Source organism: Oncorhynchus gorbuscha, linkage group LG02, assembly GCF_021184085.1.
Source record: "Oncorhynchus gorbuscha isolate QuinsamMale2020 ecotype Even-year linkage group LG02, OgorEven_v1.0, whole genome shotgun sequence".
In the NCBI taxonomy this organism is placed as follows: Eukaryota; Metazoa; Chordata; class Actinopteri; order Salmoniformes; family Salmonidae; genus Oncorhynchus; species Oncorhynchus gorbuscha.
The window spans coordinates 59,481,530-59,499,913 of NC_060174.1; the positions used below are offsets into that span (position 1 = coordinate 59,481,530).

Consider the following 18,384-nt stretch of genomic DNA (forward strand, 5'->3'; position numbering starts at 1 on the left):
ATAAACATGTGAAAAACAGAGGCACAGTCCCTAGGTGGAGCCAACTCAGGAGTCGACATCTACCAAAGGTAGCCACAAAACACGAAGAGGAACTAAAACTGACACACTGGACGACTCAATTGACACACTGGATCAATATGTTCATATTTTGATTGTCTTGCAAGGAGAGCTGGGTGAAGATTGAAAAGTTGTTCTGGCTGATAGTGTATTTATAGCACCTACTTTCAACACTGTCTGAAAGTATTTAAACATGTCTACAATATTATGAGGTTGATTTTAAAAAGATGTCTGACATAAATCGAGTTAATTCAAGATGCATGGTGAATTCATGCAATTACATTCTGTGGGGGTTGTTATCAAGTTGTTGCGTTTGACTGGCAATACCCGTGTTGTGGCTCTTGCCAGCAATATCTGGCAAACTCATTTCCCAGAGGTTGACAAACTTGCTGCAGTCATCAATAACATCTTCAAACATTGCCCAGGAAGAAAGCTTAGATAGAAAGAGCATCTCAGAGACCCATTACAGAAACAAGTTCCCCTCTGCTGACACAGCTTCCTCCCGAGCCATGTAAAACCCGATGGGGTACCTGGTACAAAGCTGTCGGATATCATTCAGAGAGTACCTGCACTTTTACTCATGATTTGTGGAGGTGGAGAAGCAGATCTCTTAAGAGTGGAGAAGTTGTTGGTTAACGCTGAGGGTTTGCAGAAGCAACTTTCTCTAATTGCTTAACATGCAAAGAGCCGAATAGACCTCATCCAGTGGTTTGAGAGACACAAATCCAGAATTCATCTCTCCTACAATAAAGTCAAAACATAACTAGCAGTCATTGACACATGAGGTACACTGCACAGACCAGACAGTTAACTGTAAATGTGTGGATACATTTAATCAGGTCAAAGAAACTCAACTCCATATTATAACCCGGTTTACTCTGAAAATAGTTTCAATCAACCATTTCTCAAGGCAATACAGAATTTAAAAAATCCCCAACAAGTGGTCAGTTGGAAGGTAAGCAGACTGCGGTTATCTTCTGTTTCAAATTTCACCAGAGAATATTAGAACTGGACTAATCCACACACCATGCAAAACCAAACTGCAGCGAAATTAATCCGTTCTGGAAAAGCTCTGCAAATGTAGAATTACAAATATCTCTCTGTTTCAAACGTTGATGTTGAAAGAACCGTGTCATCGTATGGTCAAGTATTTTATTCACCAGTGCCAATCATTATCGGTTATTATCACAATAGACAATTAGCGTAACCATACTAAAACTCTATTCACATGTGCTAGCCTAGGTTACGTTATTATTTTCTTGATTGTTTTTTTTTAATGCTTTAGAATGTTATGTAGGCTAAGGTTGAGACTGTGTCATCTGTCGCGATTTCCTCTCCATTTTTAAGTTTTTACATGAATTTCTATAGTGAATGAAAAATGTATATAGATTTCTTTTTTATTTACGTTGCATTCGGAAAGTATTCAGACCCCTTCACTTTTCCCACGTTTTGTTACCTTACAGCCTTATTCTAAAATGGATTAAATGAAAAATCCTCAATCTACACACACTATTCCACATAATGACAAAGCGAAAACAGGTTTAGACATTTTTGCAAATATATAAAAATAAAAAAAATACCGGATTTTCACAAGTATTCAGACCCTTTGCTATGAGCCTCACCTGAGCTCAGGTGCATCCTGTTTCTATTGATCATCCTTGAAATGTTTCTACAACTTGATTGGACTCCACCTGTGGTAAATTCGGTGTGTGTGTGTGTGTGTGTACACAGTGCACGTCAGAGCAAAAACCAAGCCATTATGTCGAAGGAATTGTCCATAGAGCTCCAAGACAGGATTCTGTCGAGGCACAGATCTGGGGAAGGGTACCAAAACATTTATGCAGCATTGAAGGTCCCCAAGAACACAGTGGCCTCCATAATTCTTAAATGGAAACAGTTTGGAACCACCAAGAGTCTTACTAGAGCTGGCCACCCGGCCAAACTGAGCAATTGGGAGAGAAGGGCCTTGGTCAGGGAGGTGACCAAGAACTCGATGGTCATTCTGACAGATCTCCTGAGTTTATGGTAGAGTGGCCAGACGGAAGCCACTACTCAATAAAAGGCACATGACAGCCCGCTTAGAGTTTTCCAAAAGGCATCTAAAGGACTCTCAGATCTTGAAACAGGATTCTCTGGTCTGATGAAACCCAGATCAAAGTTTTTGGCCTGAATGCCAAGCGTCCCGTCTGGAGGAAACCAGGCACCGCTCATCACCTGGCCAATACTATCCCTACAGAGAAGCATGGTGGTGGCTGCATCATGCTGTGGGGATGTTTTTCAGCAGCAGGGACTGGGAGACTAGTCAGTGTCGAGGGAAAGATGAACGGAGCAAAGTACAGAGAGATCTTGCTGCTCAGGACCTCAGACTGGGACAAAGGTTCACCTTCCAACAAGCCAGCAACACTAAGCACCCAGCCAAGATGATGCAGGAGTGACTTCGGGACAAGTCTCTGAATGTCATTGAGTGGCCCGGACTTGAACCCGGTAGAACATCTCTGGAGATAGTTGATAATATCTGTGCAGCGATGCTCCCCATCCAGCCTGACAAAGCTTGAGAGGATCTGCAGAGTAGAATGGGAGAAACTCCCCAAATACTGGTGTGCCAAGCTTGTAGCACCATACCCAAGAAGACTTGAGGCTGTAATAGCTGCCAAAGGTGCTTAAACAAAATACTGAGTAAATGTTCTGAATGCTTATGTAGTTTTTAATACATTTGCAAAAATAGAAATTGTATCAAAACTTGGAAAAAGTGAAGGGGTCTGAACTTCCCGAATGCACTGTAATTCAGCTTCATCTCAAGTTATAAAATTAATCTATGATTTTCAATGTGTTCGAGGGTGATTAAAAGATTGTCTAGGTATAGTAAAATGTCTTCCGCATATAATGAAATTAAGTCCTCAGTAGATTTGAGGGAAATTGGTGTTACTTTCGATTTGACGAATTGTCTGGGCCAGGGGTTCCATGGATAATAATAATAGCAGCTCTCTCACCTTGTCTGCTGCTTCTAGTGATTATAAAAGTAGCAGTGCAGATATTACCTGTTATAACTATGGCTGAGGGATTGGCATATAGTATTTTAATCATATTAATGAAATTGGAGCCAATTTACAAAGTACCAGTCAGAATTTTGGAAACTTACTCATTCAAGGGTTTTTATGAATTTTTCACTATTTTCTACAACGTAGAATAATAGTGAAGACATCAACACTATGAAATAACACATATGGAATCATGAAGGAACCAAAAAACTGTAAACAAATCTAAATGTATTTTAGATTCTTTAAAGTAGCCACCCTTGACAGCTTTGCACAGTTTTGGCATTCTCTTAACCAGCTTCAATGAGGAATACTTTTTCAACAGTCTTGAAGGAATTTCCACAAATACTGAGCAATTGTTGGCTGCTTTTCCTTCACTCTGTAGTCCAACTCATCCCAAACCATTTCAATAGGGTTGAGGTTGGGTGATTGTGGAGGCCAGGTCATCTGATGCAGAACTTCATCACTCTCCTCCTTGGTTAAATATCCCTTACACAGCCTGGAGGTGGGTCATTGTCCTGTTGAAAAACAAATGATAGTCCCACTAAGTGCAAATCAGATGGGATGGGGTATCACTGCAGAATGCTGTGGCAGCCATGCTAGTTCAATGTGCCTTGAATTCTAAATAAATCACTGTCACCAGCAAAGCACCCCCACACCATAACACGTCCTCAATGCTTTACAGTGGGAACCACACATGGAAGATCATCTGTTCACCTACTCCGTGTCTCACAAATACACAGCAGTTGTAACCAAAAATCTCTAATTTGGACTCATCAGACCACAGGACAGATTTCCACCGGTCTAATGTCCATTGCTTGTGTTTCTTGGCCCAAGCAGGTCTCTTCTTCTTATTGGTGTCCTCTAGTAGTGGTTTTGCAACAATTCGACTATGAATGCCTGATTTCACATAGTTTCCACTTAAGTTGATGTTGAGATGTGTCTGTTACTTGAACTCTGAAGCATTTATTTGGGCTGCAATCTGAGCTGAGGTTAACTCTAATGAACTTATTCTCTGCAGCAGAGGTAACTCTGGGTCTTTCTTTCCAGTGGCGGTCCTCATGAGAGCCAGTTTCATCATAGCGCTTGATGGTTTTTGTGACTGCACATGAAGAAACGTTGAAAGTTCTTGAAATGTTCCCCATTGACTGACCTTAATCTCTTAAAGTAATGATGGACTGTCGTTTCTCTTTGCTTATTTGAACTGTTCTTGCTATAATATGGACTTGGTCTTTTACCAAATAGGGCTCTTCTGTGTACCACCCCTACCTTGTCACAACACAACTGATTGGCTCAAACGCATTAACATCTCTAGGGTATGTGGGACACTAGCGTCCCACCTGGCCAACATCTAGTGAGATTGCAGAGCGCCAAATTCAAATACAGAAATACTCATTATAAAAATTCAGGAACGATAAAACTATTTTACATAGGTTTAAAGATGAACTTCTTGTGAATCCAACCACTGTCAGATTTCAAAAATGCTTTACAGTGTAAGCATACCTTAAAATTATTTGAGAACATAGCCCAGCAGACAAATCATTACAAACAGTAACCAGCCAAGTAGAAGTTACACAAGTCAGAAATAGAGATACAATTAATCACTTACCTTTTGATGATCTTCACATGTTTGCACTCAGAAGACATTAATTTATTCAATAAATGTTCCTTTTGTTCGATCAAGTCACTCTTTCTCTCCGAAAACCTCTGTTTTGTTCGCATTTCCTTCAGTAATCCACAGGCTCAAACGCATTCACAATAGGCAGACAAACGATTTGGATTTTATCCGTAAAGTTCATAGAAATGTCAAACGATGTTTATATTCAATCCTAAGGTTGTGTTTAGCCTAAATAATTGATCATATTTCATCCAGACAATAACGTTGTCAATATGAAAGGTAAACAAGGAAGGCACTCTCTCGGTCATGCGCATGAAATAGCTCTGTGATACGGCAGGGTCCACTCATTCAGCTTTTACTCCCTCGTTTTTCAGAGTACAAGCCTGAAACAATTTCTAAAGACTTGACATCTAGTGGAAGGCATAGGAACTGCAATTTGAGTCCTAAGTCAATGGATACTGTAATGGCATTGAATAGAACACTACCATCAAAACAAAAAATCCTACTTCCTGAATGGATTTTTCTCAGGTTTTCACCTGCCAAATCAGTTCTGTTATACTCACAGAAATTATTTTACCAGTTTTGGAAACTTTAGTGTTTTTCAATCCAAATCTACTAATTATATGCATATCCTATCTCCTGGGCCTGAGTAGAAGGCAGTTTAATTTGGGTGTGCTTTTCATCCAAAATTCCAAATGCTGCCCCCTACCCTAGAGAAGTTAAGAAGGAAAGAATTTCCACAAATGAACTTTTTAACAAGGCACACCTGTTAATTGAAATGCATTCCAGGTGACTACCTCAAGAAGCTGGTTAAGAGAATGCCAAGAGTCTGCAAAGCTGGCTTCAAGACAAGGGTGGCTACTTTAAAGAATCTCAAATATAAGATACAAATATATAACACTTGTTTTGGTTACTACATTATTCCATATGTTATTTCATAGTTTTGATGTCTTCGATATTATTCTACAATGTATAAAATAGTAAAAATAAAAACCCTTGAATGAGTAGTTGTGTCCAAACTTTTGACTGGAACTGTATGTTCCAAGACACACCAAAGATATGACTAGTCTATCAAAATATTTTTCTGCATTGAGAGATAAAACAGCCCAAGGAGCTGTTTCATATGAAGCATTTAAGATGTGTAATAATCGGGAGGTTGCAGAGGATAAATGATTAACAAACCTGCTTTCGTCCTTGTAGACAAATTTGGGTAGTAAGTCTCGAAATGGGATGATAACATTTTGAAAAACTCTTTTTAATATTTAATATCTGTGTTTATCAAAGATAGGGGGCGATAGTGAGAACTGGGTGGCATCCTTTAAAAAAAAAGTGAAGTTAGTGCTGTATTCACATCTCTTCCAAATGAACGTTTGTGAACAGCTGTGTTAATTCCGAGCAGTAGTGGACCTAATTGATTCTAACATTTTAAATGGACCTCAGGGAATCATCCAGGTGATTTGCCTTTATTCATGCTATCCAATGCTCTTTTGAGTTCTTTGAAAGATATTTGGGCTCCCGGCAAGGTGGCTTCCTCTGTTGAGAAGAGTAGTTCTTCATTATTTTAGAAAGGGCTTAGTCTGGCTTGATGTGGATTAACAATCAGTGGTGTAAGGTTCTTTAATTCATTTGGGTTCTGATAATTCCACTGTGTCTGATTCAGTAGTAGCTATATCGGCTAATTGATCATTATGCATAGCTTGTTGGCCAGTAAAAGACTGGGATGATTACCATGGAGTAATGGTTGAGTCTAACTCGATGGACGGGAAATTCTTCTCTGCCTTATCAATAAATTAAGTTCTGTCTTGACTACCTGGTCTGAGAAAAGTGTTTGTTGAGAACGCTCTACAGCAGTTAACATTTCCAATTCTGATTATCTTCTTTAATTGTGTAGCGGAATGCTTGTGTTCAAACAGTGCAGTAATATCTAACAATTCACAACAATACACACACATCTAAAAGTAAAATAATGGAATTAAGAAATATATCAATATTAGGATGAGCAAATGTCAGAGTGGCATTGACTAAAATACAGCAGAACAGAATACAGTATATACATTTGAAATGAGTAAAGCAGTATGTAAATATTAAAGTGACGAGTGTTCCATTATTAGTGACCGGTGATTCCATGGCTATGTACAGTGGGGCAAAAAAGTATTTAGTCAGCCACCAATTGTGCAAGTTCTCCCACTTAAAAAGATAAGGCCTGTAATTTTCATCATAGGTACACTTCGACTATGACAGATAAAATGAGGGGGAAAGAATCCAGAAAATCATATTGTAGGACTTTTAATGAATTTATTTGCAAAATTATGGTGGAAAATAAGTATTTGGTCACCTACAAACGAGCAAGATTTCTGGCTCTCACAGACCTGTAACTTCTTTAAGAGGCTCCTCTGTCCTCCACTCGTTACCTGTATTAATGGCACCTGTTTGAACTTGTTATCAGTATAAAAGACACCTGTCCACAACCTCAAAACAGTCACACTCCAAACTCTACTATGGCCAAGACCAAAGAGCTAGCTGTCAAAGGACACCAGAAACAAAATTGTGGACCTGCACCAGGCTGAGAAGACTAAATCTGCAATAGGTAAGCAGCTTGGTTTGAAGAAATCAACAGTGGGAACAATTATTAGGAAATGGAAGACATACAAGACCACTTGATAATCTCCCTCGATCAGGGGCTCCACGCAAGATCTCACCCCGTGGGGTCAAAATGATCACAACAACGGTGAGCAAAAATCCCAGAACCACACGGGGGGACCTAGTGAATGACCTGCAGAGAGCTGGGACCAAAGTAACAAAGCCTACCATCAGTAACATACTACGCCGCCAGGGACTCAAATCCTGCAGTGCCAGACGTGTCCCCCAGCTTAAGCCAGTACATGTCCAGGCCCGTCTGAAGTTTGCTAGAGAGCATTTTGGTGATCTAGAAGAAGATTGGGATAATGTCATATGGTCAGATTAAACCAAAATAGAACTTTTTGGTAGAAACTCAACTCGTCGTGTTTGGAGGACAAAGAATGCTGAGTTGCATCCAAAGAACACCATACCTACTGTGAAGCATGGGGGTGGAAACATCATGCTTTGAGGCTGTTCTTCTGCAAAGGGACCAGGACAACTGATCCGTGTAAAGGAAAGAATGAATGGGGCCATGTATCATTTACATTTCATGAGATTTTGAGTGAAAACCTCCTTCCATCAGCAAAGGCATTGAAGATGAAATGTTGCTGGGTCTTTCAGCATGACAATGATCCCAAACACACCGCCCGGGCAACGAAGGAGTGGCTTCGTAAGAAGCATTTCAAGGTCCTGGAGTGGCCTAGCCAGTCTCCAAATCTCAACCCCATAGAAAATCTTTGGATGGAGTTGAAAGTCAGTGTTGCCCAGCAACAGCCCCAAAACATCACTGCTCTAGAGGAGATCTGCATGGAGGAATGGGCCAAAATACCAGCAACAGTGTGTGAAAACCTTGTGAAGACTTACAGAAAACGTTTGACCTCTGTCATTGCCAACAAAGGGTATATAACAAAGTATTGAGTGGAGTTTGTTGTGTGACTGTTTGAGGTTGTGGACAGGTGTCTTTTATACTGATAACAAGTTCGAACAGGTGCCATTAATACAGGTAACGAGTGGAGGACAGAGGAACCTCTTAAAGAAGAAGTTACAGGTCTGTGAGAGCCAGAGAACTTGCTTGTTTGTAAGGTGACCAAATACTTATTTTCCACCATAATTTGCAAATAAATTCATAAAAAATCCTACAATGTGATTTTTGGGATTTTTTTTCTTCTCTCATTTTGTCCGTCATAGTTGAAGTGTACCTATGATGAAAATTACAGGCCTCTCTCATCTTTCCTCTTCCCCACTGTATATAGGGCAGCAGCCTCTAAGGTGCAGGGTTGAGGAACCGGGTGGTAGCCGGCTAGTGATAGCAATTTAACATTCTGACGGCCTTGAGATAGAAGTTGTATTTCAGTCTCTCGGTCCCAGCTCTGATGCACCTGTACTGACCTCGTCTTCTGGATGATAGCTTGGGTGGTTGATGTCCTTGATAATTATTTTGGCCTTCCTGTGACATTGGGTGTTGTAGGTGATGCGTTGGGCAGACAACACCACCCTCTAGAGAGCCATGCGGTTGTGGGCGGTGCAGTTGCTGTACCAGGCGGTGATACAGCCCATCCTTTTGTGATCTGTAAAAATTTGTGGGAGTCTTAGGGGTCAAGCCAAATTCATTCAGCCTCCTGAGGTTGAAGAGTTGCGCCTTCTTCTCCACACTGTCTGTGTGGGTGGATCATTTTAGATAATCAATTATGTGTATTGTTTCCACCTTCTCCACTGCGGTCCCGTCAATGTGCATAGGGGCGTGCTCCCTCTGCTTTTTCCTGAAGCCCACTATCAGCTCCTTCGTTTTGTATTCCCAGTCACCTTGCAATGGTTAAATGCGGTTGTTTGTGCTTTCAGTTTAGCTTGAATTCTCCCATCTATCCACGGTATCTGGTTTGGGTAGGTTTTAAGTCAGTGGGAACAACATCCCCTATACGCTTCCTGAGGAACTCTGTCACTGTGTCCGTTTATACATCAGTGTTATTCTATGAGGCTACCCGGTACATATCCCAGTCAGCGTGATCAGAACAATCTTGAAGCATGGATTCCGATTGGTCAGACCAGCATTGCATAGACCTTAGCACGGACTTACTGTTTGAGTTTCTGCCTATAGGAAGGGAGGAGAGAAATTGAGTCGTGATCAGATTTGCCAAAGGGAGGGCGGGGGAGGGCCTTGTAGGCATCCCGGAAGAGAGTGTAGCAGTGGTCGTGTGTTTTCCCAGCGTGAGCACTACAGTGAATGTGTTGATAGAACTTCGGTACCGTTTTCTTCAAATTTGCTTTGTTAAAATACCCAGATAGAAGAAATGCAGCCTCGGGATATGTTTCCAGTTTGCATAAAGTCCAGTGTAATTCCTTGAGGGGGAATATACACAGCTGTGACTAACCGAAGAGAATTCTCTTGGGAGGTAATATGGTTGCCATTTTTAGCTGATAAATAAATGACATAGGTCATTAACAGCTGGTTTCTAAACAACTATGGACTGCAGGATACCATTATTACAATATTCATTTGTATTTCTGTATTTAACCAAAAAGTAATTTCTGACCAAATGACTTATGGAGCAAAATTTGAAATTGTGTTTTTTACATTGGATAAAAGTAGAAACTCAGAGCTAGACAATTATATCATACACCACAGTTGAGCAACAATGGGAAAGTAATTCTGCATTGAAAGTTGATTTAACTTGTAACCTCACTTTTGAGAAAATGGCCCTTGATTGTTATGGTACCTACCGGAGAGCTCTTCTTTGTCTACACACATTCAGCATCATTCTCACCCTCTTAAGCTTTAGACCCACCCATCTCTTTAAGGATTCACATGTGAAACTATGTACTAAACAACCACAGCTTTCCAAGAATAAAGGCTGGTTTATACTACCGGTGTGTTCATAAATTTCATCTGTAGTTCCAGAGTGTGCTCTGGGCGTTCGTAAACTCAGAGCGTTGTCAGATTGGCCGTTCGTAAATTCAGTGTTTCGCTCTCGGAGTGTTCAGAGCGCACACTGGGTTGAGGGGTTGATCCGAGCGTTCTGACCTAACAAGCAGTCATGCACCCAAGCTAACGTTGGCTAGCTTGCTAGCTAATTCCATACACAAAAGAGAGAACAGCTCTCTTTACTTGCCCTAACAGAGCTGGTTAGGGTGTTTTTATGTTAACCAGAGTGTTGGTGACTGCGACTCTGCTGCTGGTAGCAATTTAATTACACTTTTTTTGCCAACGTTTACTGGCACAGGCCATATTCAACGGGTGTTGAGCGTTTGTAAAATCGTCAGTTATTCTGCACTCTGGCAGTCTCAGATGAGAGTGCTCTGAAATCGGAGTAGATAGCCAGAGCGGATTTACCAGTTCCGTTTATCGACAGTTGTCACAATGACATCATAAACATTCTAAATTAATAGTTACTTCCATAGTGGAGTCTTTTTTTTGTTTAGACATTGGCTAAACATTGAACCATAATCCCAACCCATAATGTTACTACTCTTCATGAATCTGCAGGTAGCTAACCAACCAGGTTCAATGTTAGCTAGCTAACATTAGGCTATAACTAACAATGCAAATGGCTCTGAGATATGAATAATATTACTACACAGATCATACATGTAACGTTAGCTAGCTAGCTAACAGTACATTTTCACTTCAACTGAAATCGACTTTCTGACAAAATTAGAAGCGTGTAATATCTAAAAATGTAGCTAGTTAGACTCTCTTACGTGGATGGACGCTTCTCCCTCTGTCTGGGATAACATGGTTGCCCTTAGTTTGAAGATTTGTTCCGGAGCCTTCTGTGTGTTCTCTTTTCGACTCCCTCTGCATATTTGCAATCAAAAGACAGAATTATGTCCATCTCCTTAGCTATCGTACTGTAATTCCACTGCTTTCAAAACCCTGTCCTTCAGAAAGTTACAATCCAAGATGGTGTAGCAGTCAGACGTCTTGTCGTGTCCCTTGTATATATATATATATTTTTTTAAACATATCTATCTTCGCATATCTTTTAAAACATTTTGTTAAACCTCAACTTCTAAATACTCTCCTGCAACCCGCCTCACCCAATGTAGCGCGGATCTGCTTTTTTTCTAAAGTATTTATATTTACTTCGGATCCGGAACCCCTCAACTGAAGCTAGCCAGCTAACTACCAGCTATCAGTCAGCAAACCATTGCTAGTGGTCTTCAGCTAACCGGTCATCAGCTAATCTTTAGCGCGGAAAGCTCTCGCCAGTTCGAACAACGCGACTCTAACCAGAGCATAACGGACCTATTTTTTTTTTTTATCCCCGGATTCCCACCGCAAACGGAACATTTTCAGCTGGATCTCTAGTCGGCTGGCCCTCGCTACATACTCGTCGCCAGACCCACTGGCTCCAGGTCATCTACAAGTCCATGCTAGGTAAAGATCCGCCTTATCTCAGTTCACTGGTCACGATGGCAACACCCACCCGTAGCACGCGCTCCAGCAGGTGTATCTCACTGATCATCCCTAAAGCCAACACCTCATTTGGCCGCCTTTCGTTCCAGTTCTCTGCTGCCTGTGACTGGAACGAAATTGCAAAAATCGCTGAAGTTGGAGACTTATCTCCCTCACCAACTTTAAACATCTGCTATCTGAGCAGCTAACCGATCGCTGCAGCTGTACATAGTCTATCGGTAAATAGCCCACCCATTTTTACCTACCTCATCCCCATACTGTTTTTATTTATTTACTTTTCTGCTCTTTTGCACACCAATATCTCTACCTGTACATGACCATCTGATCATTTATCACTCCAGTGTTAATCTGCAAAATTGTAATTATTCACATACCTCCTCATGCCTTTTGCACACAATGTATATAGACTCCCTTTTTTTTCTCTACTGTGTTATTGACTTGTTAATTGTTTACTCTATGTGTAACTCTGTGTTGTCTGTTCACACTGCTATGCTTTATCTTGACCAGGTCGCAGTTGCAAATGAGAACTTGTTCTCAACTAGCCTACCTGGTTAAATAAAGGTGAAATAAAACATTTAAAAAATAAAAGTGGAGAGCAACACTTATGCAGTTCTACTACGTGATATTTTTATTTTTAAACTGTGTTAAAAAGGATTACCTACACATACTGACAAGTGTGCTACATGGCAGACGAATCCGAACTCTGCTCTCGGCATTTCCAGCCCACTCATTATCTCATCTAATCATTGCTACCGGGAAGATTGCTGTCTTTTTCTGTGGCTAAACCAACTAGGCTTGTAATTTTAATAATTTTATTCATATTTACAGATGGCATACAAGTGTGTTATTAAGGCACATGAAAATGCATGCATTTCTTGCCTAAAACTCATTTTGATTAAATGTTTTATTTTTTAAAATGTTTTAAATGGTGCTCCTGTGAAGTAGTGACACGCGACATAGCGTAGTTTCCTGAAACAAGTCACATTTTGTGTAAATATTGTTAATGTCTTGACAAGCAAGCGGAAAGGCAGGTGGAGGACTTTTGAATGCATGTGCCGGTGTTTATTGATGGGATTCCTGCCTCTGCTCAGATGGGTCTGGCTCGAGTGTCCAGGACGTAGGCTACTGGCGGGGCTCACTCTAGACGTAGAGGGAATTCTCTGACATTCTTGTTTGTGTCGTGGAAATACTTCTTACAATATATTTTAGACACCCGAGCTTGTGTATTCAATATAGACTTTATTACAAAGTAACACGCCGAGCTGGTCCATGGAGCAACTGCCGGTCTCAGACTGAGGTCCCTTTTTATATATTATACAGTTTCAGTTTGACACAACATACATTCACTCTTCTTTATGTATATGATCCACATCTTTTGGTTTTCTGCCACTATTGAGTGCTAATCTTACTTCTAGTCTATCTACAGCCATCTTTACTTACATCTTTAGTTTCTCCTCCCCTTCTTGGCACATACTTCAGGGCATAGATTATATTGGTGGTGTAACCATGGCAACGGTACAAAAAAATGTCCAGGGACACCCACAGGACTAGGCAACGGCTTCTCTCAATGGCCCAGTCACACACACATTCACAATTGCCTCCCTCCAAGCACACATTGATTGTACTCACCGCTCCAAGACGCACACCACATGCATCGGAAAATCCCCCATACTTGGAAACCGAATGTTGGTTGATAACAAGTGTGAAGCGTCAGACGTCAGGGAGATTTTGAATATGTATTTATTTAATTTTTGTGGGAGTTTGAAAATGTACTGTCCCAAGTGGGCGATATGAAAGCTTGATTAACTGGCCCGGCAAGCTTCGGCAGAGTTTGCAGGGCCAGTGGGGCTGCCCTGAATGTCGAGCGCTGCTTATGGAGCAGGTGTGTTTCTTGGAGCATTGCTGTATCAATATGGTTTCTTGGAAGGATATCAAGACCGCTGACACGTTTGATAGGACATATAAGGTATTTCAAATTCCAAGAGAGAATTGCTATTTTTGCCATTGTTTTTCAGAAAAGAGTGTTATATTAACTGTATAATTGTTGTCTTTAGTGTTGATAAGCCCAAGGATGTGTAACAAAAAGCAGGACCCACAGGGAAATTCACCCATTGATTGTTCTCCACCCAGAACACCCTCCCTGTAAACCATTCCTCCCTTCTCTGACCCCCCTTTGCCTAACAGATTTAGCTTGCATAGCTGCAGATTTCACCTCATTGTATGTTGCCCTCTGTTTTAGCAGTTCAGCACTCAGGTCTGGGTAGATGCTGATCCTTTTCTACATAGGTCAGAGCCCCCAATTCGCTACAAGGTGAACTATTTGCTTTTTGACTTCAAAACTGTGGATTTGTACAATCATACAACGAGCCATTCTGGCGAGGATCCGTCCAGTGTGCAATGTTAATTCGCGGCATGGGATCCAGCTTCTCCTGCCCTAACAGTTAATAGAAAACATTGCTCGTGATAGAAGTTTGGTTGCCCCATTTCCAAGTCCAAATACCCGCACATTGAATTTACAGGAGTGATTTTCAAGTGATTGTTTTCCCTTTTAGGAGATTGATTGCCCCTTCTAATTTAGCATGCGCCGTTTCCAGGTCATTCTCCAGACTTTACACTTTAGTTGAATAGACATCCACTTTAGAAGTGAGCAATGCAAGAATGCAAGATCTATATCTATCCTACCCTGCCTTTCTAAGGTCTTCGAAAGCCAAGTCAACAAACAGATTACCGACCATTTCAAATCCCACCATACCTTCGCCGCTATGCAATCTGGTTTCAGAGCTGGTCATGGGTGCACCTCAGCCACGCTCAAGGTTCTAAACGATATCTTAACCGCCATCGATAAGAAACAATACTGTGCAGCTGTATTCATTGACCTGGCCAAGGATTTCGACTCTGTCAATCACCACATCCTCATCGGCAGACTCGACAGCCTTAGTTTCTCGTGATTGCCTCACCTGGTTCACCAACTACTTCTCTGACAGAGTTCAGTGTGTCAAATCGGAGGGTCTGCTGTCCGGACCTCTGGCAGTCTCTATGGGGGTGCCACAGGGTTCAAGTCTTGGACCGACTCTCTTCTCTGTATACATCAATGATGTCGCTCTTGCTGCTGGTGAGTCTCTGATCCACCTCTATGCAGATGACAACATTCTGTATACTTCTGGCTCTTCTTTGGACACTGTGTTAACAACCCTCCAGGCGAGCTTGAATGCCATACAACTCTCCTTCCGTGGCCTCCAATTGCTCTTAAATACAAGTAAAACTAAATGCATGCTCTTCAACTGATCGCTGCCTTCACCTGCCCGCCCGTCCTACATTACTACTCTGATCGGTTCTGACTTAGAATTTGTGGGAAACTACAAATACCTAGGTGTCTGGTTAGACTGAACTCTCCTTCCAGACTCACATCAAACATTTCCAATCCAAAGTTAAATATAGAATTGGCTTCCTATTTCGCAACAAAGCATCCTTCATTCATGCTTCCAAACATACCCTTGTAAAACTGACCATCCTACCGATCCTCGACTTCGGCTACAAAATAGCCTCCAATACCTTACTCAATTAATTGGATTCAGTCTATCACAGTGCCATCCGTTTTGTCACCAAAGCCCCATATACTACCCACCACTGCGACCTGTACTCTCTCGTTGGCTGGCCCTCGCTTCATACTCGTCACCAAACCCACTGGCTCCAGGTCATCTACAAGACCCTGCTAGGTAAAGTCCCCCCTTATCTCAGCTCGCTGGTCACCATAGCAGCACCCACCTGTAGCATGCGCTCCAGCAGGTATATCTCTCTGGTCACCCCCAAAACCAATTATTCCTTTGGCCACCTCTCCTTCAAGTTCTCTGCTGCCAATGACTGGAACAAACTACAAAAATCTCTGAAACTGGAAACGCTTATCTCCCTCACTAGCTTTAAGCACCAGCTGTCAGTGCAGCTCACAGATTACTGCACCTGTACATAGCCCATCTATAATTTAGCCCAAACTACCTCTCCCCCTACTGTATTTATTTTGCTCCTTTGCACCCCATTATTTATATCTTTACCTTGCACATTCTTCCACTGCGAATCTACCATTCCAGTGTTTTCCTTGCTATATATTGTATTTACTTCGCCACCATGGCCTCTTTTTTTTTTGCCTTTATCTCCCTTCTCTCACCTCATTTGCTCACATTGTATATAGATTATTTTTCTACTGTATTATTGACTGTTTGTTTTGCTCCATGTTTACTCTGTTGTATGTGTCGAACCGCTTTGCTTTATCTTGGCCAGGTCGCAATTGTAAATGAGAACTTGTTCTCAACTTGCCTACCTGGTTAAATAAAGGTGAAATAAATCAAATAAAAATGAATTTACTGTTTTAATTGCAAGTCGAGGGCAGAGGTGATCTCTGGGATAGTAGTGGCCAGCTCTTTCTGTTGTCTGGTGTTATGCCACCATCTTGCCACAGGTAATTTGTGGATGGACAGATTATGCTATCTACTGGAACGAAATAGACCTGATAATTTTTTGTCATGCAATGAACACCTTAATATGGTGTTTACAATTGACCATTTTAGAAATACATACTTTTATACAAGATGTTTGACTGACCCCTCAAACCAGGGTTCTCCAACCCTGTTCCTGGAGAGCTACTTTCCTTTAGGTTTTCAATCCAACCCCAGTTGTAACTAACCTGATTCATTTTATCAACCAGATAATTATTGGAATCAGGTGCGCTAGATTAGGGTTGGAGTGAAATCCTACAGGACGGTATTTCTCCGGGAACAGGGCTCAAACAATAGAAATGCATGTCCGCAAAGGCAAAGGCAGGCGGAAGGAGGCGAGATCAAGTGGGAACATTCTAGCTAGACAATAATCTTTTTGTAGAAAATATTTAATACAATGCTAACAATCTAAGCATTATGGAACTTCTATTCGATCCAATAAGCCTTAAACTACTGTATCAAAATAGCAAATCACTTACCTTTACCAAATTCGACACTCATTGCCCCCCCAATACAAAAACTCCTCACTTGGTCTGCTTAACGCTGACCAAGTCTGCTCAATCTGCAGATTTTGGGCAGAGATCCTGCTACTTTGCCTTTTCTCTGGAATAAGTGTTGACAGTAATTTCCTTTTTGAAGTCAATCCACATGGTTGGGAATTTATTTTGGACTAATTGAATAATTCTGTTATAATTATGGTATGCACGGGTGACAATTAATTCACACGTGGTGTGAGAAGATGCACTATCAGCCTCTTGAGGTCAGTTAATAACTCTCCCTAAATGCAGAGCCCTACCTATCACAACCCTACCAACCTGGGCAGCACAACCCATTACATACAGCCTTGGTGCTGCCAGGTAGATCAAATGGCCAATGGTAATGGCTTTAACGAAATACTAGGAATACATCATGAAAATCAACATTAGTCACAATATGGAGTAGAGTATTCATCACTTTTAGGCTAGATGCACCCTAGCTTTGATTTGACTGACTCGGTCATTCTCATGCTTAGTTAGACGTGATGCTTACAAATGGAATAACTAAATTATACTTCTATGGTATGATGTCTCTAAAGGATCTATTCATGCTTTCTTGTTTGTCTTTTACAGGCAACGTTTCAGAGCTCTCCTCGGCATGCCTACCTTTCCCACAGCCAATCAGGACAGAGGTTCTACCACCACACCAAGTAAACCGGCAACAACCACCACCAGCAATTAGGGATTGGCATCATTCTCCGCACAGATGTAGGCTTCAACTTTAACTGCTGAAATAGTACATCAATGTAGCGTTTCTTCTGCCAAAATGTTGCATTATATCCCATAATGTGTATATTGACTACTTTCAGTATGCATTAGCATGTTTTTAAAATTTTATATAACAAAATCTGAATTTCAATAGATAAGCTTTGTTTCATAAAGGGGGTCTCAATCATGACGTACTAAGATAGAGAATTGGTAGATTCAGAATGATAATATTTGCATTCCAAACAATGGTGCTGTTTTCATTGTTGATGTGTTAGCAAATGAACCCAAGCTTCAGTACTCTGTGCTATTCACTTTTTACTGATAATGAAGGCCTCTTAAAATACTCGTAATATTTGTTTTTAATCTTATTTAAATCATTTTAAATGATTAATGTAAACCCTTCTCAGGGCCCATGGAGGAAATGATAATTTGCAAGGAAGAACTCTTCGATTCACTTAAACATGCTGCATTTGTGGAAGCCATATTTTCCTAAACTTTTTAAATGAAAATCTACTAATTTTATTAAATTGCACTTGAAAAGTAAACATGCAATGGCTTTTATTTAATGCAGAGGCGTATGGTGATGTGTAAGAAGAGAACATGTGACAAGATATGTGGGAGGGAAGTGAAGGTCTTAATCTTTGTCAAAACGAAAGAAAGAACTTTGAGATGATGGCTTGGAATAGAAACATTTATTCATACAGCGATGAATCTAAGGAGAGGTCATTCACAAGAAGTAAAGCATAAAAAAAAGTGTTAAAGGATCACATGCAGAAGAGTCTTGAATATATGCCAGTCTGTGGGAGAGAAGAAGGGCGGAAGTTGATTATGCACTTTTTAGTGGTTAGGAAGAGAGGAAGAGCGTGAAAAATTACAAAAAAATGGCCTGCTCTCCAGTGACTCGTCA

General features: G+C 41.0%; 1 pseudogene; it reads left to right on the forward strand.

The window, feature by feature from the left end:
* Window positions 1-18,022, forward strand: part of LOC124005502 — a 37,531-nt pseudogene extending 19,509 nt beyond the window's left edge.
* Window positions 18,023-18,384: the final 362 nt, after the last annotated feature.